General features: G+C 45.5%; 1 protein-coding gene across 2 annotated transcripts in view; it reads right to left on the bottom strand.

Annotated features, from left to right (window-relative positions):
- Positions 1-27527, bottom strand: part of LOC124034643 (tetraspanin-9) — a 306432-nt gene that overhangs the window by 38248 nt on the left and 240657 nt on the right. The gene's annotated exons all lie outside the window — the stretch shown is intronic.

Below are 27527 nucleotides of genomic sequence, written 5' to 3'. Positions count from 1 at the left end.
AATTTGAAGAGGCACCGCCGTCTTTCAAATCTGCTGTGTGGGAACATTTTGGATTCAACGGTCAATACAATGACGAGGGTAAGAAGACCATAAACAAACAAAGTACAGTCTGCAAGCATTGCTTTGTCACCATCAGCTACTCAAGTGGAAACAATTCTTACATGATGTGTCAATTGTGTGGCCATCACCTGGCCGTATCCCTTGCAGCTGGAGCAAGGAGAGTCCACTCGTTAGCCAAAACACAACAATCTCTCGCCGTTGCCTTCCAATGACAATTTGCAACATTCAGAAAAACAAAGAAATAACGAAAGCATTGGGAGTATTCATAGCCAAACATTTGCAGCCCCATTCGGTGGTTACTGATTCAGGATTTCATCACCTGATGAAAACAATGTGACCGTGTTACAATGTCCCCTCCGGCACACATTTCAGCGGAAAAGTAATTCCCAAACTCTATGAAACATTATGGAGAGAAATTGAAAACATATTGACACATCCAACCTATCTAGCTCTCTCCACTGATAGTTGGACATCCAGAGCAACTCAAACGGGGTGGCAGGTAGCCTAGTGGTTAGAGCATTGGGCCAGTAACCGAAAGGTTGCTAGATTGATTCCCCGACCTGACAAGGTAAAAACCTGTCGTTCTGCCCCTGAACAAGGCAAGTAGGCAGCTAGGCTGTCTTTGTAAATAAGAATTTGTTCTTAAAACTGACTTGCTTGGTTAAAAATATATTTTTTTATAAAAAAAAGCTGCCTCACTGTGATGGTTCACTATGTACTGGAAGCTACCTCACTGTGTCGGTTCACTATGTACTGGAAGCTACCTCTCTGATGGTTCACTATGTACTGGAAGCTACCTCACTGTGATGGTTCACTATGTACTGGAAGCTACCTCACTGATGGTTCACTATGTACTGGAAGCTACCTCACTGTGACGGTTCACTATGTACTGGTAGCTACCGCACTGTGACGGTTCACTATGTACTGGAAGCTACCTCACTATGATGGTTCACTATGTACTGGAAGCTACCTCTCTGATGGTTCACTATGTACTGGAAGCTACCTCACTGTGATGGTTCACTATGTACTGGAAGCTACCTCACTGATGGTTCATTATGTACTGGAAGCTACCTCACTGTGATGGTTCACTATGTACTGGAAGCTACCTCACTGATGGTTCACTATGTACTGGAAGCTACCTCACTGTGATGGTTCACTATGTACTGGAAGCTACCTCGCTGTGATGGTTCACTATGTACTGGAAGCTACCTCACCGTGACGGTTCACTATGTACTGGAAGCTACCTCACCGTGACAGTTCACTATGTACTGGAAGCTACCTCACTGTGACGGTTCACTATGTTCTGGTTTGGGAGATGAAGAGCTTCGTGTTGCAAACTCGTCCCCTGTATGAGAGTCATACAAGTGCCGTTACCGTACGGTACCGTTACAATACAGTTACCGTGGCCCACAAACCGTGATACATCCCGAACCGTGGGCCCACTGTACCATTGCATCCCTAATATTGACAAATAATGAAAAAAAAAATATATTCATTATGTATTTTCATAGTCTTCACAAAGTATAAATCCAAGGTAAGTGAGCATATAGATATCCCCAGAAAGGCTGTAGCAGTAGGCTGACTACCCTCTATGCATCAGGGGAGGAGAGAACAACTAATCAAGAGCATTTACACCCATTACAGCATATTAACTGATTCTGTTAAGACAATAAGAGCTCTACTAATGATTAGGAGCAGAAATGCGTTCCGCCAGTCTGAGCAGCTTACTGGCATAGAACAAACATAGAACAACACACCGGCACCCATATGACACCAACCTGCCCCCCTCTACCCACCCACACCCACATGACACCAACCTGCCCCCCTCTACCCACCCACACCCACATGACACCAACCTGCCCCCCTCTACCCACCCACATGACACCAACCTGCCCCCTCTACCCACCCACATGACACCAACCTGCCCCCTTCTACCCACCCACATGACACCAACCTGCCCCCTCTACCCAACCACACCCACATGACACCAACCTGCCCCCTCTACCCACCCACATGACACCAACCCACACCCCTCTACCCACCCACATGACATCAACCCGCCCCCTCTACCCACCAGCACTCACACGACTCCAACCCGCCCGCCCCCCACCACAAACACACGCACACACACACACAATGCAGTCTAGGTTCATAACACTGTAGGGCAGGGGTATTCAACTCTTACCCTACGAGGTCCGGAGACTGCTGTTTCTCTGTTCTACCTGATAATGAATGATAATGGTGTCCCAGGTCTAAATTTGAGTTTGAGTTCCTCCTCAATACACTGCCCCTCTGCCCCTACAGAGACTGACTGGAACTTGACTGGACACCAAGGAACTTGAAGCTCTCAACCTGCTCCACTACAGCCCCGCCGATGAGAATGGGGGCGTGCTCGGTCCTCCTTTTCCTGTAGTCCACAATCATCTCCTTAGTCTTGGTCACGTTGAGGGATAGGTTGTTATTTTGGCACCACCCGGCCAGGTCTCTGACCTCCACCCTACAGGCTGTCTCTTTGTTGTCGGTGTTTTCAGCAAACTTAATGATGGTGTTGGAGTTGTGTCTGGCCATGCAGTCGTGGGTGAACAAGGAGTACAGGAGGGGACTGAGCATGCAACCCTGGGGGTCTCCAGTGGTGAGGATCAGCATGGCAGATGTGTTGCTACCTACCCTCACCACCTGGGGGCGGCCCGTCAGGAAGTCCAGGATCCAGTTGCAGAGGGAGGTGTTTAGTCCCAGGGTCCTTAGCTTAGTGATGAGCTTTGAGGGTACTATGGTGTTGAACGCTGAGCTGTAGTCAATGAAAAGCATTCTCACATAAGTGTTCCTTTTGTACAGGTTGGAAAGGGCAGTGTGGAGTGCAATAGAGATTGCATCATCTGTGGATCTTTTATAGTGGTATGCAAATTGGAGGTGGTCTAGGGTTTCTGGGATAATGGTGTTGATGTGAGCCATTACTAGCCTTTCAAAGGACTTCATGGCTACTGACGTGAGTGCTACGGGTCTGTAGTCATTTAGGCAGGTTGCCTTTGAGTTCTTGGGCACAGGGACTATGATGGTCTGCTTGAAACATGTTGGTATTCCAGACTCAATCAGGGACATGTTGAAAATGTCAGTGAAGACACCTGCCAATAAAGTCAGCACATGCCCGGAGCACACGTCCTGGTAATCCGCCTGGCCCTGCAGCCTTGTGTATGTTGACCTGTTTAAAAGGTCTTACTCACATCGGCTATGGAGAGCGTGATCACACAGTCGTCTAGAACAACTGATGCTCTCATGCATGCCTCAGTGCCGCCTGCCTCGAAGCGAGCATAGAAGTGATTTAGCTCGTCTGGTAGGCTCGTGTCACTGGGCAGCTCGCGGCTGTGCTTCCCTTTGTAGTCTGTAATAGTTTGCAAGCCCTGCAACATAAGACGAGCGTCAGAGCCGGTGTTGTATGATTCAATCTTAGCCCTATATTGATGTTTTGCCTGTTTGATGGTTCATCTCAGGGCATAGTGGGATTTCTTGTAAGTCCCACACTTTGAAAGTGGCAGCTCTACCCTTTAGCTCAGTGCGAATGTTGCCTGTAATCCATGGCTTCTGGTTGGGGTATGTACGTACAGTTACTGTGGGGACGACGTCCTCAATGCACTTATTGATAAAGCCAGTGAATGATGTGTTGTACTCCTCAGTGCCATTGGAAAAATCACGGAACATGTTCCAGTCTATGCCAGCAAAACAGTCCTGTAGTTTAGCATCTGCTTCATCTGACCACTTTTTTATAGACTGAGTCACTGGTGCTTCCTACTTTAATTTTTTATTGTAAGCAGGAATCAGGAGGATAGAGTTGTGGTTGGATTTACCAAATGGAGTGCGAGGGAGAGCTTTGCACGCGTCTCTGTGTGTGGAGTACAGGTGATCTAGAAATATTTTCCCTCTGGTTGCACATTTAACATGTTGAAAGAAATTTGGTAGAACTGATTTAAGTTTCCCTGCATTAAAGTTGCCTTGGCTCTAGTGATAAACACAGACCGGACAGACGCTGGGATGCATCGCAAATGTTTTATTTTATTTATCCATTATTTTGCCAGGTAAGTTGACTGAGAACACATTCTCATTTGCAGCAATAACCTGGCGAATAGTTACAGGGGAGAGGAGGGGGATGAGTGAGCCAATTGTAAACTGGGGATTATTAGGTGACCGCGATGAGACAGCCTGATACTGTGATGTTATCAAACAGTGATGCGCTGCAGCCCGCCATGCCGGCCCCAGTGAAATATAAGCGGAGAGGTAAGTAGTGACATTTTCCCTCTGCCTAATGGAATGAAATATCCCATGCAATCATGTCGTGAATAAGAAATCACAACAAGTTGAAATATGGTTAGACGCCGTGGTAAATCATAGCATCGCCACTCCTCCCTCCATCCTTTCCCTCAAATCAAATCAGTCACATGCAGATGTTAATGCGAGTGTAGCGAAATTCTACACAGTGCAGTAATATCTAACAAGTAATCTAACAATTTCCCAACAATAGATGGTATAAAATACAGTATATACATATGATATGAGTAATGTAAGATATGTAAACATTATTAAAGTGGCATTATTTAAAGTGACTAGTGATCCATTTATTAAAGTGGCCAGTGATTGGGTCTCAATGTAGGCAGCAGCCTCTCTGAGTTAGTGATTACTGTTTAGCAGTCTGATGGCCTTGAGATAGAAGCTGTTTTTCAGTCTCTCGGTTCCAGCTTTGATGCACCTGTACTGACCTCGCCTTCTGGATGGTAGCGTTGTGAACAGGCAGTGGCTCGGTTGGTTGTTGTCCTTGATGATGTTTTTGGCCTTGACATCGGGTGGTGTAGGTGTCCTGGAGGGCAGGTAGTTTGCCCCCGGCGATGCATTGTGCAGACCGCACCACCCTCTGGAGAGCCTTATGGTTCAGGGCGGTGCAGTTGCCTTTACCAGGCTGTGATACAGCCCGACAGGATGCTCTCGATTGTGCATCTGTAAAGGTTTGTCAGGGTTTTAGGTGAAAAGCCAAATGCCTCCTGTTGCACCTTCTTCACCACACTGTCTGTGTGGGTGGACCATTTCAGTTCGTCTGTGATGTGTACGCCGAGGAACTTAAAACTTTCCACCTTCTCCACTGCTGTCCTTTTGATGTGGATAAGGGGGGGCCTCCCTCTGCTGTTTCCTGAAGTCCACGATCATCTCCTTTGTTTTGTTAATGTTGAGTGCGAGGTTGTTTTCCTGACATCACACTCCGAGTGAGCTCACTTCCTCCCTGTAGGCTGTCTCGTCATTGTTGGTAATCAAGCTCACTACTGTTGTGTTGTCTGAACTTCCTTGTTTGCAGAGGACACTCCCTCCTTCTTTGTGATCACACCAGTGCTTTCCAACACATTAACGCCTGTCAGCAATATATGGAGCTGTGTACTGTACACTAACCAACCTGGAAATCTGCAACCCACCACAGGAACGCAGGCAAACCTGGACACAATAAATAATTAATCACACGTACCCACAAGCTAAATGAGTTGGTTAATTGGACTGACAAATAGCGCCTTTAATACCTCTAAGCACTGAGCACTTAAAGCCGGCTTACATCCAGAGATGACTAATGGCTCTGTCAGCCTCTCTCAACATCATCGACACCCTCATCTAAGAGCCCCACGAAAGTGTGACTTTACTTTATAGTAAGAAAGAAACAAGTGTCTGAGTTAAAGTAAGCGTCTTCCACACTGCTGGTGTATATGAGTGGGAGTGGGGTTTGGGAGGGCTGTGTGATGGTTATGTGAGGGCTGTGTCAAGAGGGGCCGGCCAGAGGGGTAAACTTCTGTCTGCTACTGATGGTGGTGTCAAGAGACATCTCAATCCTAATGTTTCCTACGGGGTCTGGAACCATGGATATATAAACCTGAGTCCAGGTCGTCAACCCCCCCCCACCCAGCGGCCTTCTGTTGAGTGGAGGATCACCCGAATTAACCCTTGACATCTCCATTGTGAGGGCTGTGTGGCCTGTGTTTGTGTAGGCTAGAGTCGACGGGAGATGATATCGCTTCATATATACATGGGGGCTACAGGGGGTCTGCATAACCTTTTAAGACCTGAAATGGATGGAAAACACTCCTGTAATAAGTACCTCAGTCCCTTGGCAACAAAAGGTTGCCGAGTTGAAAGTACTGAGATTCTATGTGTTGCCAGGGTCCTGATCCCGACTGCCTGACTAAAATTAGACCCTCTATCATAACAAACAAAAAGGAGAGCTCCTGTGAAGGTTAAAGGATGGAGCAAGAGATGAGTCCATGAAGCCTCAGCGAAGTACAGCGTTCGATCCCTCCGGAGCGGAAGATCAGATTGGCCACCCGATGGGCATCCTATTCAAAGGGACACAGGGAGCATTTGCTCCTTCCCTCAGAAAAACAGCAGTAAAACAAACAACTAACTGCTGTGTGGCTAACAAAGAGAGAGTCCGACCCAGGAGTTGTTTGTTTGAATGGCATTAGATCAAGGGAGCATCAGCTCAGTACGGGGCCTCAAGAATGCTACAGTATAATTGTCACTCTGGATAAGAGCATCTCCTAAATGACTACAATGTAAATGTAATCATCTTAATAATAAATAACCAACCACTCACTGGGAGGAGTGAACCAGGAGTCCCCGATTAAACATAGAAAATGTCAACTGGAAATGCTGTGAAAGGTCACGTATGTCTTTATGCAGAGTGGATATGAAGATAGATTTCCCAGCTCATGAGGCCACTGCCATAGAAATAGAATAACTAAAACGTTCCCTTTCAAGGCTTTCCCTTTCATGTCAATGGGTCTGTGATGGGTGGAGAAGCGGCCATATTGAGTGTACCTATAGGAGTAAAGCATGCTTTTTTCCGTTCAAATAATTCTCTCTCTATGGCCACAGTTGCTGTTGAGTGAGAGGGTTCATTGCAAGGACATGTAGTGGCGGTACTAGGTACATTATGAGGGCAGACAGGCTGTATTTACGAGGATGGAGCGCAGAGACGTTAGCCAGTCCAGGTGGAGGTAGGATCCTGTGCCTAGTTGATTGTGAGTAATGCCCGAACGCGTCCAAGGGTGTCTGCTGTAAGTGACTGTGAAGCCATCCAGCCCCCACCCAATCTGTCTGATCTCTGTCTGTGTAATCTCTGTCTCACAATACCACTACTACCAGCCCTAATGTCAAACGTGAACAGATGTTATTTAGGGAAGCCCAGAGTAGAGAGCTATTGGTCGTTTGACCTTCGATGGTCACGACTGACTTCAAGCCTGCCTACTGAGATAGGCTTTTTTCACATCCCATCTGTGTGGATCAAATCAAATTTTATTTGACACATGCGCCGAATACAAGAGGTGTAGTAGACCTTACCATGAAAAGCTTACTTACGAGCCCTTAACCAAATAGGGGTGTGCTCGGCCCGCTTTCACTTGAAGCACACAATCAGCTCCTTTGTCTTGCTCACGTTGAGTTGTTGTCCTGGCACCACACTGCCGGGTCTCTGACCTCCTCCCTACAGGTTGTCTCATTGTCGTCTGTGATCAGGCCTACCACCGTCATGTCGTCTGCAAACTTAATGATGGTTTTGGAGTTGTGCCTGGCCACGCAGTCATGGGTGAACAGGGAGTACAGGAGGGGACTAAGCACGCACCCCTGATGGGCCCCCGTGTTGTGTCAGCATGGCCAGCGGTGTGTTGTTGCCTACCCTCACCACCTAAGGGTGGCACGTCAGGAAGTTCAGGATCCAGTTGTAGAGGAATGTGTTTAATCTCAGGGTCCTTAGCTTCGTGATGAGCTTGGAGGGAACTATGGTATTAAACACTGAAGTGCCTTCAATGAGCAGCATTCTATTGTGGGCATTCCTTTTGTTCAGGTGGGAAAGGGCCGTGTGGAGTGCAATAGAGATTGCACTCCATCATCTGTGAATCTGTTGGGGCAGTATGCAAATTGGAGTGTTGATGGTGTTGATGTGAGCCATGACCAGCCTTTAAAAGTATTCCATGGCTACGGGGCGGTAGTCATTTAGGAAGGGTAACTTGGCGTTATTGGGTACAGGGACTATGGTAGTCTGCTTGAAATATGTAGGTATTACAGACTAGGTCAGGGAGAGGTTGAAAATGTGAGTGAAGACACAGTTGGTCAGCGCAAGCTTGGAGTACGTGTCCTGGTAATCCGTCTGGCCCTGCGGCCTTGTGAATGTTAATCTGTTTAAAGGTCTTACTCACACTGGCTATGGAGAGCGTGATCACACCGTCGTCCGGAACAGCTGGTTCTCTCATGCAGGCTTGTGTTACTGGGCAGCTTGCGGCTGGGTTTATCTTTGTAATCGATGATAGTTTGCAAGCCCTGCACATTTGACGAGCGTCAGAGCCGGTGTATTAGGATTTGATCCCTGTATTGACACTTTGCCTGTTGATGGTTGTCGGAGGGCGTAGAGGGATTTCTTATAAGCGTTCGGATTGGTGTTCCACTTCTTGAAAGCAAGAGCTCTAGCCTTTAGCTTAGGGCGGATGTAGCTCAGTGCGAATGTTGCCTGTAATCCATGGTTTCTGGTTGGGATATGTACATGCGGTTACTGTGGGTACGACGTCGTCAATGCACTTATTAATGAAGCCGGTGACTGATGTTGTATACTCCTCAATGCCATCGGATGAATCTCGGAACATATTCCAGTCTGTGCTAGTGAAACAGTCCTGTAATTTAGAATTCGCTTCATCGGACCACTTCCGTATTGAGCGTACTGGTACTTGTAGAATTTTAGCTTCTAAGCAGGAATCAGGAGGATAGAGTTATGGTCAGATTTGCCAAATGGAGGGTGAGGGAGACCTTTGTACGTGTCTCTGTGTCAGTGGAGGCTGCTGAGGGGAGAACGGCTCATAATAACGTCTGGAACGGATCAAATGAAATGGCATTAAACACCTGGAAACTATATGTTTGATGTATTTGAAACCATTCCACCTATTCCACTCCAGTCATTACCACGAGCCCGTTCCGCCCAATTAAGGTGCAACCACCTCCTGTGCTGTGAGTGGAGTAAAGGTGATCAAGAGCTTTTTTTCTCTAGCTGCATGTAACATACTGGTAGAAATTTCAGTCTTCCTGCATTAAAGTTCCTGGCCATTAGGAGCCTCTGGATGAGCATTTTCTTGTTTGCCTATGGCCTTATACAGCTCGTTGAGTGTGGTCTTAGTGCCAGGATCGGTTTGTGCTGGCAAATTGACAGCTACAAAGAATATAGATAAAAACTATTTTGGAAAATAGTGTGGTCTACAGCTTATTTTTTAATCTTTATTTAACGAGAAAAGTCAGTTAAAAACAAATTCTTATTTTCAATGAGAGCCTAGGAACAGTCAGGTTTTTACAGAATGACAGATGGTTACCTTGTCAGCTCAGAGATTTGATCTTGCAACCTTTCAGTTACGAGTCCAACACTCTAACCACTAGGCTACCTGCCACTCCATCATGAGGGTCTCCAGCTTAGGGAACCAAAACATTGAGACTTCCACTAGCTGTTGTTGACAGAGACACACACCACCCCCCGATCTTACCGGAGGCTGCTGTTCTGTCTTGCCGCTGGATGGACAAATCCAGCTAACTGTATATTATCCATGTCCTTGTTCAGCCACGATATTACAGTTTTTACATTTACATTACATTTACATTTAAGTCATTTAGCAGACGCTCTTATCCAGAGCGACTTACAAATTGGTGCATTCACCTTATGACATCCAGTAGAACAGTTACTTTACAATAGTGCATCTAAATCTTAAAGGGGGGGGGGGTGAGAAGGATACTTATCCTATCCTAGGTATTCCTTAAAGAGGTGGGGTTTCAGGTGTCTCCGGAAGGTGGTGATTGACTCCGCTGTCCTGGCGTCGTGAGGGAGTTTGTTCCACCATTGGGGGGCCAGAGCAGCGAACAGTTTTGACTGGGCTGAGCGGGAACTGTACTTCCTCAGTGGTAGGGAGGCGAGCAGGCCAGAGGTGGATGAACGCAGTGCCCTTGTTTGGGTGTAGGGCCTGATCAGAGCCTGGAGGTACTGAGGTGCCGTTCCCCTCACAGCTCCGTAGGCAAGCACCGTCTGTAGGATAGTATCGAACGGAGCGCATACAGTTTATTCTTCCGTGATTCCACGTTCACCAGTAGAAAAAGGTTAAAGGCGGATTATCCTCTTGCTGATGCAGTCTCGTCAGGCATCCGGCTCGTCAACCTCTGATGTCCAGAAGCTCTTTTCGGTCATAGGAAACAATAGTGTAAACATTATGTCCCCCAAAAATTAAAACAGCTCAAAACAGCACACAAAATAGAAAAATTATTGGTCAGGCCACATAGAATGGCGGCCATCCCCATTCTTTAACCAATGGATCTCTTATTATTTTACTGTAGGATCTCAAGATACTGAATAACTCAGAGCGGTCATAAAACAGACATAATGCACACGAGTGTACAGTAGTTAAAAGCCACATGAAAATGATGGACCAAATGTCCTTCCACATGTGAAATAGTTAGATCTTCATCCCACATGGTTCCACATTCCCTAAAGTTATGTTGTAGTAGTCCTCCATTACCATACTTCCAAGTCTTGTTTCTCATGAAGCTGGTGGGAGAGGGAAAAGCCTGGAGTCGAGGCTAACTATGTGGGAATAGGGAGCCATATAAGACAAAAGCATAGTTTAATGTTGAGATAAAAGTAATGTGTTGGGTATTTTGGTTCTGGCTGCCTCCCTTTGCCGCATGGCAAATCCTGCAGTAATTAACTTTGCATCGAACGGGGCGGAGAGAGAGAGAGGGGAGCGTTGGGCTCTGACATTCTGTCTTAGCTCCCACGATCCCCTGGCTCCCCGTGTGCGCCCTTGCAGCGACACAGTCTCTCCCATTAAGCCAATGCCGGGAGTGTGTGGGGGCAGTACGCTGCTTTTTACTACTTCTCAGCCAGCGTTAACAAGCTTTTACTGGCTGATGGGGATGTGTTAAAAGTTTTTAGTGCATCATAACATTCAAATATGTATAGCATTTGCATACTGTACATACAGTGAGCTCCAAAAGTATTGTGACAGTAACAAATGGTGAGTAAGTTACATATATCATACACCCCCCGAAAAATGTCTTGAGGGTATGATATTTGTGCATCTGTAACTTTATCACTATCATTATTCACAATTTATTCAGTACTACCCGTAATCATGGTACCATCCGCATTTATCTCTTCATTCAAAGACTCAATCATGGACACTTACTAACAGTTGTGGCTGCTTTGCGTGAAATATTTTTGTCTCTACCTTCTTGCCCTTTGTGCTGTTGTCTATGCCCAATAATGTTTGTACCATTTTTTTGTGCTGCTACCAAGTTGTGCCGCTGCCATGTTGTGTTGCTACCATGTTCTTGTAATGGTGTGTTGCTGCCATGCTATGTTGTTGTCTTAGGTCTCTCTTTATGTAGTGTTATGTTGTCTCTCCCATCCCCACCCCGCAGGAGGCCTTTTTGCCTTTTGGTAGGCCGTTATTGTAAATAAGAATTTGTTCTTAACTGACTTGCCTAGTTAAATAAAATAATATAAAATAATAATGTAGAAGTGTTAAGAAACATATTCTATTCTTATTTACAATAAAAGTGACTCCAAAATGACACAATATAATATTTACCATTAATTTCTTTTGGGCACAAAATAATCTGAAACACAACCAAAACAAACAACAAATGCATCCAACAAATGTGTTGAGTCACAAGCTTGATGTAATCACTGTGTGCTTTCAATATGGGACCAAATACTAATCATTTGACTAGTTGAATACACATACATACATTGCATTCTGAAAATATTCAGACCCCTTGACTTTTCCACAAAACTGAGAAATCGGGGGAGAAGGGCCTTGGTCAGGGAGGTGACCAAGAACCCGATGGTGACTCTGACAGAGCTCCAGAGATTCTCTGCAACACTCCATCAATCATACCTTTTATTGTAGAGTGGCCAGACATAAGTCACTCCTCAGTAAAAGGCATATGACACCCCGCTTGGAGTTTGCCAAAAGGCACCTGAAGGATTCTCAGACCATGAGAAACAAGATTCTCTGGTCTGATGAAACCAAGGTTGAACTTGGTGAAGCATGGTGGTGGCAGCATCATGCTGTGGGGAAGTTTTCAGTGGCAGGCACTAGGAGGCTAGTCAGGATCGAGGGAAAGATCTGAAAGAACGGAGAAAAGTACAGAGAGAGATCCTTGATGAAAACCTGCTCTAGAGCGTTCAGGTCCTCAGACTGGGGATAATGACCCTAAGCACACAGCCAAGAAAAGCAGGAGTGGCTTCGGGACAAGTTTCTGAATGGTATTGAGTGGCCGAGCCAGGGCCCGGGCTTTAACCCAATCAAACATAAATGTGTGCCAAGCTTGTAGCATTATACCCAAAACACTCTAGGCTGCAATCACTGACAAAGATGCATCAACAAAGTACTCTGAAGGGTCTGAATAGTTATGTAAATGTTATATTTCTGTGTTTAAAAAAAAATATTATACACTACCGTTCAAAAGTTTGGGGTCACTTAGAAATGTCCTTGTGTTGGGCAGCTTCATTAAATAGTACCCTCAAAACACTCATCTCAATGTCAACAATGAAGAGGCGAGATGCTGCTATCTAGACAGAGTTGCAAAGAAAAAGCCAAATCTCAGACTGGCCAATAAAAAGAAAAGTTTTACGATGGGCAAAATAACAGACACTGGACAAAGGAACTCTGCCTAGAAGGCCAGCATCCCAGAGTCGCCTCTTCACTGTTGACGTTGAGACGGGTGTTTGCTGGTACTATTTAATGAAGCTGCCAGTTGAGGACTTGTGAGGCGTCTGTTTCTCAAACTAGACACTCTACTGTACTTGTCCTCTTGCTCAGTTGTGCACCGGGCCTCCCACTCACCTTTCTATTCTGGTTAGAGCCAGTTTGCACTTATCTGTGAAGGGAGTAGTACACAGCCTTGTACGAGATCTTCAGTTTCTTGGCAATTTCTCGCATTGAATAGCCTTCATTTCTCAGAACAAGAATAGACTGACGGGTTTCAGAAAAAGGTCTTTGTTTCTGGCCATTTTGTGCCTGTAATCGAACCCACAAATTCTGATGATTCAGATACTCAACTATTCTAAAGAAGGCCAGTTTTATTGCTTCTTTAATCAGGACAACAGTTTTCAGCTGTGCTAACATAATTTCAAAATGGTTTTATAATGATCAATTAACCTTTTAAAATGATAAACTTGGATTAACTAACACAACGTGCCATTGCAACACAGGAGTGATGGTTGCTGATAATGGGCCTCTGTACGCCTATGTAGATATTTGACACGCCCTGGTCTAAGTATTTTGTGTTTTCTTTATTATTTTGGTCAGGCCAGGGTGTGACATGGGTTATTTATGTGGTGTGTTTTGTCTTGGGGTTTTTGTAGGTTATGGGATTGTGGTATAGTAGTAGAGTTGTCGAGGTAAGTCTATGGTTGCCTGGAGTGGTTCTCAATCAGAGGCAGGTGTTTATCGTTGTCTCTGATTGGGAACCATATTTAGGCAGCCATAGTCTTTGAGTGTTTCGTGGGTGATTGTTCCTGTCTCTGTGTTTGTTTGCATCAGATAGGGCTGTTTCGGTTTGTTACGTTTAGTGTTTGTATTGTTCGTTATTATCTTTATTAAAGATGTATCGAAATAACCACGCTGCAGTTGGTCTGCCTCTCCTTCGACGGAAGAAAACCGTAACAGAATCACCCACCACAACAGGACCAAGTGGCGTGGTGACAGGCAAGGAAGCCCAGAGTCAGCCCAAAAAATGTAATGGCTGGGGCACAGAGGGAGTATGGCGAAGCCAGGTAGGAGACCTGCGCCAACTTCCTGTGCTTACCGGGGGGCTAGAGAGACCGGGCAGGCACCGTGTTATGCTGTAGAGCGCACGGTGTCTCCATTGCGGGTGCATAGCCCGGTGCGGTACATACCAGCTCCTCGTATCGGCCGGGCTAGAGTGGGGATCGAGCCAAGTGTCATGAAGCCGGCTCTACGCAGTCAGCATGGAGCAGCCAGAGCCGCCATTCAGCCAGGATCCGCCAGTCAGCCAGGATCTTCCAGATCCACCAGTCAGCCAGGATCTGCCAGTCAGCCAGGATCTTCCAGATCCACCAGTCAGCCAGGATCCGCCAGTCAGCCAGGATCCGCCAGTCAGCCAGGATCTTCCAGATCCACCAGTCAGCCAGGATCCGCCAGTCAGCCAGGATCTTCCAGATCCACCAGTCAGCCAGGATCCGCCATTCATCCAGGATTCACCAGTCAGCCAGAATCCGCCAGTCAGCCAGGATCTGCCAGAGATGCCAGTCAGCCAGGGTCTGCCGGAACCACGAGTCAGCCAGGATCTGCCAGAGCCATCAATCTGCCTGAGCTTCCCCTCAGTCCCGAGCTTCCCCTCAGTCCCGAGCTACCCCTCAGTCCCGAGCTGCCCCTCAGTCCAGTGGGGCCCTTGGTTAGGGTTACCAGGCCAAGGTTGGCGGCGAGGGTCGCATATCTAAGGACGCGATGTAAGCATGCTAGCATGCTAGAAGCATGTGTTTCAGACATAAGGAAGTGGATGGCTGCAAACTTTCTACTTTTAAACTCGGACAAAACAGAGATGCTTGTTCTTGGTCCCAAGAAACAAAGAGATCTTCTGTTGAATCTGACAATTAATCTTAATGGTTTTACAGTCGTCTCAAATAAAACTGTGAAGGACCTCGGCGTTACTCTGGACCCTGATCTCTCTTTTGAAGAACATATCAAGACCAGCTTTTTTCCATCTATGTAACATTGCAATAATCAGAAACTTTTTGTCCAAAAATGATGCAGAAAAATTAATCCATGCTTTTGTCACTTCTAGGTTAGACTACTGCAATGCTCTACTTTCCGGCTACCCGGATAAAGCACTAAATAAACTTCAGTTAGTGCTAAATACGGCTGCTAGAATACTGACTAGAACCAAAAAAATGTATCATAATACTCCAGTGCTAGCCTCTCTACACTGGCTTCCTGTCAAAGCAAGGGCTGATTTCAATGTTTTACTGCTAACCTACAAAGCATTACATGGGCCTGCTCCTACCTATCTCTCTGTTTTGGTCCTGCCGTACATACCTACACGTATGCTACGGTCACAAGACGCAGGCCTCATAATTGTCCCTAGAATTTCTAAGTAAACAGCTGGAGGCAGGGCTTTCTCCTATAGAGCTCCATTGTTATGGAACGGTCTGCCTACCCATGTGAGAGACTCAGACTCGGTCTCAACCTTTACGTCTTTACTGAAGACTCATCTCTTCAGTGGGTCATATGATTGAGTGTAGTCTGGCCCAGGAGTGGGAAGGTGAACGGAAAGGCTCTGGAGCAACGAACCGCCCTTGCTGTCTCTGCCTGGCCGGTTCCCCTCTTTCCACTGGGATTCTCTGCCTCTAACTCTATTACAGGGGCTGAGTCACTGGCTTGCTGGGGCTCTCTCATGCCGTCCCTGGAAGGGGTGCGTCACCTGAGTGGGTTGATTCACTGATGTGGTCATTGATTCACTGATGTGGGTTGGCGCCCCCCCTTGGGTTGTGCCATGGCTGAGATCTTTGTGGGCTATACTCAGCCTTGTCTCAGGATGGTAAGTTGGTGGTTGAAGATTTCCCTCTAGTGGTGTGGGGGCTGTGCTTTGGCAAAGTGGGTGGGGTTATATCCTTCCTGTTTGACCCTGTCCGGGGGTGTCCTCGGATGGGGCCACAGTGTCTCCTGACCCCTCCTGTCTCAGCCTCCAGTATTTATGCTGCAGTAGTTTATGTGTCGGGGGGCTAGGGTCAGTTTGTTATATCTGGAGTACTTCTCCTGCCCTATTCGGTGTCCTGTGTGAATCTAAGTGTGCATTCTCTAATTCTCTCCTTCTCTCTTTCTTTCTCTCTCTCGGAGGACCTGAGCCCATGCCCCAGGACTCCCTGACATGATGACTCCTTGCTGTCCCCAGTCCACCTGGCCGTGCTGCTGCTTCAGTTTCAACTGTTCTGCCTTATTATTATTCGACCATGCTGGTCATTTATGAACATCTTGGCCATGTTCTGTTATAATCTCCACCCGGCACAGCCAGAAGGACTGTCCACCCCACAGCCTGGTTCCTCTCTAGGTTTCTTCCTAGGTTTTGGCCTTTCTAGGGAGTTTTTCCTAGCCACCGTGCTTCTACACCTGCATTGCTTGCTGTTTGGGGTTTTAGGCTGGGTTTCTGTACAGCACTTTGAGATATCAGCTGATGTACGAAGGGCTATATAAATAAATACATTTGATTTGATTTAAGACTTTGTTGGAGTGGGGTCCACGTCCCGCGCCGGAGCCACCACCGTGGTCAGGCACCCACCCGGACCCTCCCCTATGGGTTTAGGTGTGCGGCCAGGGGGGGGGGGGTCCTGTCACGACCTGGTCAAAGTATTTAACGTTTTCTTTATTATTTTGGTCAGGCCAGGGTGTGACATGGGTTATTTATGTGGTGTGTTTTGTCTTGGGGTTTTTGTAGGTTATGGGATTGTAGTATAGTAGAGGTGTCCATGGTTGCCTGGGGTGGTTCTCAATCAGAGGCAGGTGTTTATCGTTGTCTCTGATTGGGAACCATATTTAGGCAGCCATATTCTTTGAGTGTTTCGTGGGTGATTGTTCCTGTCTCTGTGTTTGTTTTCATCAGATGTTTAGGTTTTGCACGTTACGTTTAGTGTTTGTAGTGTTTGTATTGTTCGTTATTATCTTTATTAAAGATGTATCAAAATAACCACGCTGCAGTTTGGTCCGCCTCTCCTTCGACGGAAGAAAACCGTAATAATATTCCATAAAAAATCTGCCATTTCCAGCTACAATAGTCATTTACTATATTAACAATGTCTTCACTGTATTTCATGGACAAAATAATGGCTTTTCTTTAAAAAACAAGGAGACTCCAAACTTTTGAATGGTAGTGTATATTTGCAACATTTTTTTTTTTTTTGCTTTGTCCATATGGGGTATTGTGTGTAGATTGATGACAGAGCATGTAAATGTAGTCCATTGTAGGGGTAGCCTAGTGGTTAGAGCGTTGGACTAGTAACCGGAAGGCTGCAAGTTCAAACCCCCGAGCTGACAAGGTACAAATCTGTCTTTCTGCACCTGAACAGGCAGTTAACCCACTGTTCCTAGGCTGTCATTGAAAATAAGAATTTGTTCTTAACTGACTTGCCTGGTTAAATAAAGGTTAAAAAAATAATAAATAACAACATGTGGAAAAAGTCAAGGTGTCTGAATACTTTCTGAATGCACTGTATAGGTGAATTTGTCCCAATGCTTTTGGTCCCCTAAAATGGGTGGACTGTAATTTAAGTGCTGTAATTTCTAATTGGTTCACCCGATAAGGATGAAAATACCCTCAAATGAAAGCTGACAGTCTGCACTTTACCCTCATAGATATTGTATTATTTCAAATCCAAAGTGCTGGAATACAGAGCCAAAACAACAAAAAATGTGTCACTGTCCCAATACTTTTGGAGCTCAATGTATATATACTGTACACACACATATATATATATATATATATATATATATATATATATATATATATATAGGCCAGTAACTGAAAGGTCGCTGGTTCAAATATGCGGGCCGACAAGGTAAAAAAATCTGTCCTTGTTCCCTTAACAAGGTACTTAAAACCCTAATTTGCTCCAAGGGTGCTGTACTGCTATGGCTGACCATGTAAAATAACACTTTTCACTGCACCGATCTGGTGTATGTTATAATAAAACATATTTCTCGAGATACCTTTAAGCTACTCTACATGACGTTGCTGCCTGAGGTGGGAGAGTGTAGGGGTAGGGAGAGATGCAGTTTATCGAACCGTAGAAGTGAAGGACCTCCAGATTTCAGAATGGCTAGGGAACATTCAATTTTTTTGTTAAAGGGCTGTAGTACACAATCCCTGGAATACATCAAAAGAAAAGATACAAGTCAATACAAGTCTACAGCTCTTAACATCGAATATACAGTAACTTAGAAATTTGGGGAGATGATAGAAAGAGGACATTGAGTTTCAAGGTTCAGCTGGATGAAAAGGGTCCTACGAGGGTACCAAGGAGATAAAGGCTGAATGAAGACCAGGCTTGTTTTAAATTTGTGACTAGACTACTGTACCTATTCCTTTAGCCCTTTAAGACGAGATTGAGTTATTCCCAAGTCAAAAGTCCAAATGGCATTGGTTACTCGCTGGCTGTCAGTGTTGTGGCTTTTGTGAGAGGAGCGAAGCAATAACCTTATTAGCTTTTGGAAAAGACTGGAGGACATGATAGAGAGCTCTATTTGACTGGAGGACATGAGAGAGAGCTCTATTTGACTAGAGGACATGAGAGAGGAAGCTATATGACTGGAGGACATGAGAGAGCGCTCTATATGACTGGAGGACATGAGAGAGGGCGCTATATGACTGGAGGACATGAGAGAGGGCTCTATTTGACTGGAGGACATGAGAGAGGGCGCTATATGACTGGAGGACATGATAGAGAGCTCTATTTGGCTGGAGGACATGAGAGGACATGACTGGAGGACATGATAGAGAGCTCTATTTGAGGACATGGAGGACTTAAGGACATGAGAGAGCGCTCTATTTGACTGGAGGACATGAGAGAGGGCGCTATATTACTGGAGGACATGATAGACTGAGGACATGAGAGAGGGCGCTATATGACTGGAGGACATGATAGAGAGTTCTATTTGACTGGAGGACATGAGAGAGCGCTCTATATGACTTGAGGACATGAGAGAGCACTCTATTTGACTGGAGGACATGAGAGAGAGCTCTATTTGACTGGAGGACATGAGAGAGGGCGCTATATGACTGGAGGACATGATAGAGCTCTATTTGACTGGAGGACATGAGAGAGGAAGCTATATGACTGGAGGACATGATAGAGAGCTCTATTTGACTGGAGGACATGAGAGAGAGCGCTATATAACTTGAGGACATGAGAGAGCACTCTATTTGACTGGAGGACATGAGAGAGCGCTCTATATGACTGGAGGACATGAGAGAGCATTCTATTTGACTGGAGGACATGAGAGAGCGCTCTATATGACAGGAGGACATGAGAGAGTGCTCTATATGACTGGAGGACATGAGAGAGCGCTCTATATGACTGGAGGACATGAGAGAGCACTCTATTTGACTGGAGGACATGAGAGAGCGCTCTATGTGACTGGAGGACATGAGAGAGCGCTCTATATGACTGGAGGACATGAGAGAGAGCTCTATTTGACTGGAGGACATGAGAGAGCGCTCTATGTGACTGGAGGACATGAGACAGCGCTCTATATGACTGGAGGACATGAGAGAGTGCTCTATTTGACTGGTGGACATGAGAGAGGGTGCTATATGACTGGAGGACATGATAGAGTGCTCTATTTGACTGGAGGACATGAGAGAGGGTGCTATATGACTGGAGGACGTGATAGAGTGCTCTATTTGACTGGAGGACATGAGAGAGGGTGCTATATGACTGGAGGACATGATAGAGCGCTCTATATGACTGGAGGACATGAGAGAGCATTCTATTTGACTGGAGGACATGAGAGAGAGCTCTATTTGACTGGAGGACATGAGAGAGCGCTCTATATGACTGGAGGACATGATAGAGAGCTCTATTTGACACTAGGACATGAGAGAGGGCGCTATATGACTGGAGGACATGATAGAGAGCTCTATTTGACTGGAGGACATGAGAGAGGAAGCTATATGACTGGAGGACATGATAGAGGGCGCTATATGACTTGAGGACATGAGAGAGCGCTCTATTTGACTGGAGGACATGAGAGAGAGCTCTATTTGACTGGACGACATGAGATAGCGCTCTATATGACTGGAGGACATGAGAGAGGGCGCTATATAACTGGAGGACATGATAGAGCTCTATATGACTGGAGGACATGATAGAGAGCTCTATTTGACTGGAGCACATGAGAGAGGGCGCGATATGACTGGAGGACATGATAGAGAGCTCTATTTGACTGGAGGACATGATAGAGAGCTCTATTTGACTGGAGGACATGAGAAAGGGCTCTATTTGACTGGAGGACATGAGAGAGGGCTCTATTTGACTGGAGGACATGAGAGAGGGCGCTATATGACTTGAGGACATGATAGAGAGCTCAATTTGACTGGAGGACATGAGAGAGGGCGCTATTTGAGGACATGATAGAGAGCTCAATTTGACTGGAGGACATGAGAGAGGGCTCTATTTGACTGGAGGACATGAGAGATGGCTCTATTTGACTGTATGACGAGAGAGAGCTCTATTTGACTGGAGGACATGATAGAGCTCAATTTGACTGGAGGACATGAGAGAGGGCTCTATTTGACTGGAGGACATGAGAGAGGGCTCTATTTGACTGTATGACGTGAGAGAGAGCTCTATTTGACTGGAGGACATGATAGAGTGCTCTATTTGACTGGATAAATGGGAGCCCTGCTGTGTGGGTCCTTCTCAATGCTCAAGGTCAGGGTAAGTTAAACTGTAGAGACAAATTCACCAGTAGAGAGAAGAGACAGAGAGGATGGAGAGAGGGAGGAGAGCGAGAGAGAGAGAGAGGGGGAGAGAGCGAGGAAGAGAAGAGCGGCCGGCTGCCCAACAACCTGCCCGCTTGACCCTATCCCCTCCCCTCTTCTCCAGACCATTTCCGGAGACCTTCTCCCTTACCTCACCTCGCTCATCAACTCATCACTGACCGCTGGCTACGTCCCTTCCGTCTTCAAGAGAGCGACACCCCTTCTGAAAAAACCTACACTCGATCCCTCCGATGTCAACAATTACAGACCAGTATCCCTTCTTTCTTTTCTCTCCAAAACTCTTGAACGTGCCGTCCTTGGCCAGCTCTCCCGCTATCTCTCTCTGAATGACCTTCTTGATCCAAATCAGTCAGGTTTCAAGACTAGTCATTCAACTGAGACTGCTCTCCTCTGTATCACGGAGGCGCTCCGCACTGCTAAAGCTAACTCTCTCTCCTCTGCTCTCATCCTTGATCTATCGGCTGCCTTCGATACTGTGAACCATCAGATCCTCCTCTCCACCCTCTCCGAGTTGGGCATCTCCGGCGCGGCCCACGCTATTTGACCTGACAGGTCGCTCCTACCAGGTGGCGTGGCGAGAATCTGTCTCCTCACCACGCGCTCTCACCACTGGTGTCCCCCAGGGCTCTGTTCTAGGCCCTCTCCTATTCTCGCTGTCACTTGGCTCTGTCATAACCTCACATGGTCTCTCCTATCATTGCTATGCAGACTCACACACAACTAATCTTCTCCTTTCCCCCTTCTGATGACCAGGTGGCGAGGGCTCGCATCTCTGCATGTCTGGCAGACATATCAGTGTGGATGACGGATCACCACCTCAAGCTGAACCTCGGCAAGACGGAGCTGCTCTTCCTCCCGGGGAAGGACTGCCCGTTCCATGATCCCGCCATCACGGTTGACAACTCCATTGTGTCCTCCTCCCAGAGCGCTAAGAACCTTGGTGTGATCCTGGACAACACCCTGAACCAACATCAAGGCGGTGGCCCGTTCCTGTAGGTTCATGCTCTACAACATCCGCAGATAAATCCTAATCCAGGCACTTGTCATCTCCCGCTGGATTACTGCAACTCGCTGTTGGCTGGGCTCCCTGCCTGTGCCATTAAACCCCTTCAACTCATCCAGAACGCCGCAGCCCGTCTGATGTTCAACCTTCCCAAGTTCTCTCACGTCACCCCGCTCCTCCGTTCACTGGCTTCCAGTTGAAGTCCGCTAAAGACCATGGTGCTTGCCTACGGAGCTGTGAGGGGAACGGCACCTCAGTACCTCCAGGCTCTGATCAGGCCCTACACCCAAACAAGGGCACTGCGTTCATCCACCTCTGGCCTGCTCGCCTCCCTACCACTGAGGAAGAGAGCAGCTCAGCCCAGTCAAAACTGTTCGCTGGGCCCCCAATGGTGGAACAAACTCCCTCACGACGCCAGGACAGCGGAGTCAATCATCACCTTCCGGAGACACCTGAAACCCCACCTCTTTAAGGAATACCTAGGATAGGATAAGTATTCCCCCCTTTAAGATTTAGATGCACTATTGTAAAGTGACTGTTCCACTGGATGTCATAAGGTGAATGCACCAATTTGTAAGTCGCTCTGGATAAGAGCGTCTGCTAAATGACTTAAATGTAATGTAATGTAATGTAAATGAAGCGAGAGCAGCACTTCCCATGACACTGTCTGGGTGTTTTATCAGCAACCTGCTCAGTGACATGGAGAGTCACGCTACGCAGGATGCCACTTCAATCTTCCCCCTCAGTGGTGCAAGCAGGCCAAGCAGGAGGGACGTGACATGGAGAGGGCCTGAGACTGGCTGAGTGTGGGCGGGAGGAGTTGAACTTTTCACACTCTCTCTCTCAGAGGTCACAGGGAACACAGCCGCAAACAACCCGGAATGATGGCTTTGATGGCTTTTGTTAAATAAAACTGCTTCAGCTCTTTTTTTGGGCTCTTGGTATTACAATGTCGGTTGATCAGGGGTTGATTTCTGAAGGGGTTTGGTGTGTGTGTGGGTTGGTTCTTCTATCCTTGTGGGTACCTAAAATCCCCAAAAGTCCTCACAAGAATAGTTAAACAAGAAAGATTCTCCCTAGCGGGTACATTTCCCACATCCACATGAGGACAAAGGCTATTTTAAAGGGATTTTATGTGATTTTGGCAATGGCGCCCTTGATCTACTTCCCCAGAGTCAGATGAACTTGTGGATACCATTTGTATGTCTCTGCGTGCAGTTTGAAGGAATTTGCGAAGTAACACTAGCACAATTGCTAACTAGCGTTAGCACAATGACAAAGTCTATGGGTATCTTCTAGCATGCTAGTAAAAAAACTAGACTTCGAGTCATTGTGCTAACACTAGCTAGCATTGATGCATGAAACTACCTCTAACTTCCTTCATAATGGACAAAGAAACATAACAATGGTATTCACTAGTTCATCTGACTAGGGAAGTAGATAAAGGGCCTGATGGCCCAAATCCCGAAGTATCTCTTCAAGCTTAAAAGTTAGATTTAGAGTTTTGGTTACAATTAGGTTAGGGTAAGGGGTTAGTGGTTATGTTTAGCATTAGAGCATTAGGGTTACGGGTTAGGGTAACGGCTAGGGAAAATAGGATTTTGAATGGAAATCAATTTTAGGTTCCCATGAGGATAGAAGAACAAAACATGTGTGTGTGTGAAACTGACCCTCCAAACTACTCGCTCACCTCAACCTGTTTATTCCCTAACTGTTCGCTGCCCTGGCCCCCCAATGGTGGAACAAACTCCCTCACGACGCCAGGACAGCGGAGTCAATCACCACCTTCCGGAGACACCTGAAACCCCACCTCTTCAAGGAATACTAGGACCCTCTCACCCCACCCCCTAAGTTTTAGATGCACTATTGTTAAGTGACTGTCCCACTGGATGTCATAAGGTGAATGCACCAATTTGTAAGTCAATCTGTTTGTATTGGCTTGACAACATAATTTTGCTACACAGAGGCTGAAACTGATGACTGACCTGGCCAGCTCAGAAGTCATCCATTCTGGACACAAAACTCTTCAGGAGTGTAATGGTTCAGTGAAAGTGTGTTTTGTTAAAGTATACCTCTAACATTACAGACTGGTGACAAAGCCCCCTGACTGTTCTGGTTCTGAGAATTAGTGCTCCATTATCCCTTTATCATTCCCAGCCACTCTATTCTTCACTTCATTGGAAAAAACATATTTTTAGCAGCAAACATGATTGCCCACCTTTAAAAGGGCAGTTAGCTCTCATTGATTTTACAATGAAATAACCCTGGATACTGTAATGAATACAGACAATGTCTCACACCTTAGATAAAACGGGGGCGGGGCGACATAATTATAATTTGTACACTCCAAATTCACCACAACTAGCCCCAAAAAATAGTAATTTCATACCTTGATTACATTGAAACACAATCACTCATCTCTTCTTTTATTTGTGGGAATATTTGGGAACAGATTTCCTAAACTAAACGATTTGTTTGCTGAATTCCTGGTTTAAAAAAATCACTCTCAGGACGCTTTTTAGAGCTGGCGATTGTGCTTGGAGATTGTGGCATATGGCCATACTATAGGCACATGGACAAGTTCAGGAAATTTACTTTTGACATAGGAAAATATCTGAAATGACTGAACAAATTAAACTTACAAATTACACAAGAAATTGTATAATTTCCTTTCCGTACTGAATCATGACTCTAAATAACTTTAGTCTAAAATAAATGGGAAAATGTATTTCTCATGAAATCCATCGTAAATCAAAAGGATCATATATACCAGTCATCTTTCCAGAACCAACCTTTTCAGCCTGGATGTCAAGTTAACTGTGCACAAGTCTAGTCTTGACTCATACAGTTTGGCAAAAGCTGCCATCTTTTTAGATGAAAAGTTATGAATAAATATAGGAAAATGTAGTTTCTATGATGAACACAATCTTCTGGGGGACTTAAGCAAAACAGAGTGATGAGAATAGCAGTGGCGCAGCATTTTAAGGCACTGCATCTCAGTGCAAGCAACATCACTGCAGTCCCTGGTTCGAATCCAGGCTGCATCACATCCGGCTGTGATTGGGAGTCCCATAGGGCATCACACAATTGGCCCAGTGTTGTCTGGGCCTAGCTGGAGTAGGCCCTCATTGTAAATAAGAATTTGTTCTTAACTGACTTGCCTGGTTAACCTCTTGAACCTATGGGGGCGCCGTGTCATTATTGGATAAAAAGACGTACCCGTTTTAAGCGCAATATTTTGTCACGAAAAGATGCTCGACTATGCATGGAATTGACAGCCTTGGAAAGACAAAACTCTGACGTCTCCAAAACTGCAAAGATATTATCTGTGAGTGCCCCAGAACTAATGCAACAGGCGAAACCAAGATGAAGTTTCATACAGGAAATGCCCCAGATTCTGAAGGCACTGTGTTCCAATGTCTCCTTATATGGCTGTGAATGCGCCAGGAATGAGCCTGCGCTTTCTGTCTATTCCCCGAAGTGTCTGCAGCATTGAGACGTGTTTGTAGGCATATCATTGGAAGATTGACCATAAGAGACTACATTTACCTGGTGTCCCGCCCGGTGTCCTGTGTGCGTAATCTGTAGGTTCATGCGCGTTCCTTCTTCAGAAGAGAAAGTAAAAATCCATCGTGGCAGTTATCGTCGATAGATATGTGAAAAACACCTTGAGGATTGATTCTAAACATCGGTTTGCCATGTTTCTGTTGATATTATGGAGTTAATTTGGAAAAAAGTTTGCGTTTTAATGACTTATTATTTATTTTTTCCTTACCCAAACGTGATGAACAAAACGGAGCGATTTAGTCGACACAAATAATATTTTTTGTAAAAATGGAACATTTGCTATCTAACAGAGTCTCCTCATTGAAAACATCTGAAGTTCTTCAAAGGTAAATTATTTTATTTGAATGCTTTTTGTTTTTTTGTGTAAATGTTGCCTGCTGAATGCTAACACTAAATGCTATGCTAAATGCTACTTTAGCTATCAATACTGTTACACAAATGCTTGTTTTGCAATGGTTGAGAAGCATATTTTGAAAATCTGAGATGACAGTGTTGTTAACAAAAGGCTAAGCTTGAGAGCAAATAGATTCATTTCATTTGCGATTTTCATGAATAGTTAACGTTGCGTTATGGTAATGAGCTTGAGGCTGTAGTCACGATACCGGATCCGGGATGGCTCGACGCAATAAGTTAAATACATTTTATTTTAAAATAACATCCCTTATGCTTAAAAATGTATTCCTCTTGCTTGGCTCTCATCAAATACTAATGAAATCACAGTCGTCATTATACAGAACGTCTTACTTGATTATGTGTTAAATTGGAACGATCGGGGAGAGGGGCAGTATGCTCTCTTGTTGCCCTCATTACCCAGCAGAAACCAACAGACAGATGAATCTGTGTTTGACGTTCTTATAGTTTTGGCTGTTCAACATAACATTGGTTATGATCATACGCTTCCATTCTTTAAAAACCCAGGTGCTGGGCTTATAATCATGTGTACACTTCTGTGTGATCCGATGAAGATCCTGTTCGGATCGTAACGTTGCCATTAAAGGTAGTATAATAAGCATACGGAGTGTGGGCCTTTCTGTTCTTTTCATGTACAACATAACAGCTTGAGTATTGTCAGTGGATTCTTGTACGGTTTTCTCGTACCGGAGCGTAGTCTGTGAGTGTGAGCCATACAATATCCCAGGTAGATGTCTCGAACAGGAGCCCCACTGGGCAAGTACTGGTTGAATCAACGTTGTTTCCACATAATTTCAACCAAAGAAATCAATGTAATGGCGTTAAATCAATGTGGTAAACTGATTGGATTTGCAAAAGTAATCAACATAAGGGCATTTCATATTTTGTTTGACTAAACTTTTAACCTAAATCTAATGACATGGTGACATTTTGAATGATTTCACGTTGAATACACGTGAACTAAACATTGAACTGATGTCTGTGCCCAGTGGGTAGAAACTATTTTATCACTCAAGTACAAGTGAAGTACAGAGTGAATATTGTCATGTATTGTCATGTTATGTCTTGTTCCTGTTCTTTCTCTTCACTTCGTTTCCCCCTGCTGGTCGTATTAGGTTTCCTTCTCTTCCTTTCCTTCCCCCAGCTGTTCCTCATCTCCTCTAACTACCTTGTTTACTCTCTCCCACCTGTTCCCTTTTTTCCCTCTGATTAGGTCTCTATTTCTCTCTCTGTTTCTGCTTCTGTCTTTGTCAGATTCTCGTTTGCTTCACCATTGTCCCGTCCTGTCGTAATCTGCCTCTTCATCAGATGCTACGTGTGATCAGGTACCTCTGTCCTCTACAACCCGCGCCTACCCGGAGAGACCAGCAGTCTGTTGCCGCTAACCCTGCTATTCTCCTCTGCTGCTAGAAGGGGACTCTCCTGTAAAGCTCAGAGGACTTTATGATTTTTTTGTCGCCCTCTCTGCGGGTTGTCTATTTTGTCAATCGATACATCTGAAGAGGATATATGTCTTCCCTGTGTTTGGACATTAAAAGACTCTGTTTCTGTTAAACCGCTTCTGTCTGGTTCAAAGTCCACGTATATATATATATATATATATATATATATATATATATATATATATATAGAGAGAGAGAGAGAGAGAGAGAGAGTTATGTTCAGAAAACTGTTCTGACGCTGAACTCTTCAATACAGAAGAATCTCTTCTGCAGCTCAGATGAAATTGGAGGGCACCATCATACTGTGTGTGTGCGCGTGTGTGCTCAATATTGATTGGACTCGAGTCTGTCTAAACTATACTTTGGCACAAACAAATATACAGCATTTATAGCCCCATCTTGATCTACATGACTATTGTTTTGCAACACCCAGCAGGCACTACAAACAAACACAACCAATGACTGCTGCCTGCTGGCCC

This window comes from Oncorhynchus gorbuscha, linkage group LG01, assembly GCF_021184085.1.
Source record: "Oncorhynchus gorbuscha isolate QuinsamMale2020 ecotype Even-year linkage group LG01, OgorEven_v1.0, whole genome shotgun sequence".
Classification (NCBI taxonomy): Eukaryota; Metazoa; Chordata; class Actinopteri; order Salmoniformes; family Salmonidae; genus Oncorhynchus; species Oncorhynchus gorbuscha.
Note: the sequence above shows the minus strand (reverse complement) of the source record. Positions and strands in the feature narration are given on the sequence as shown.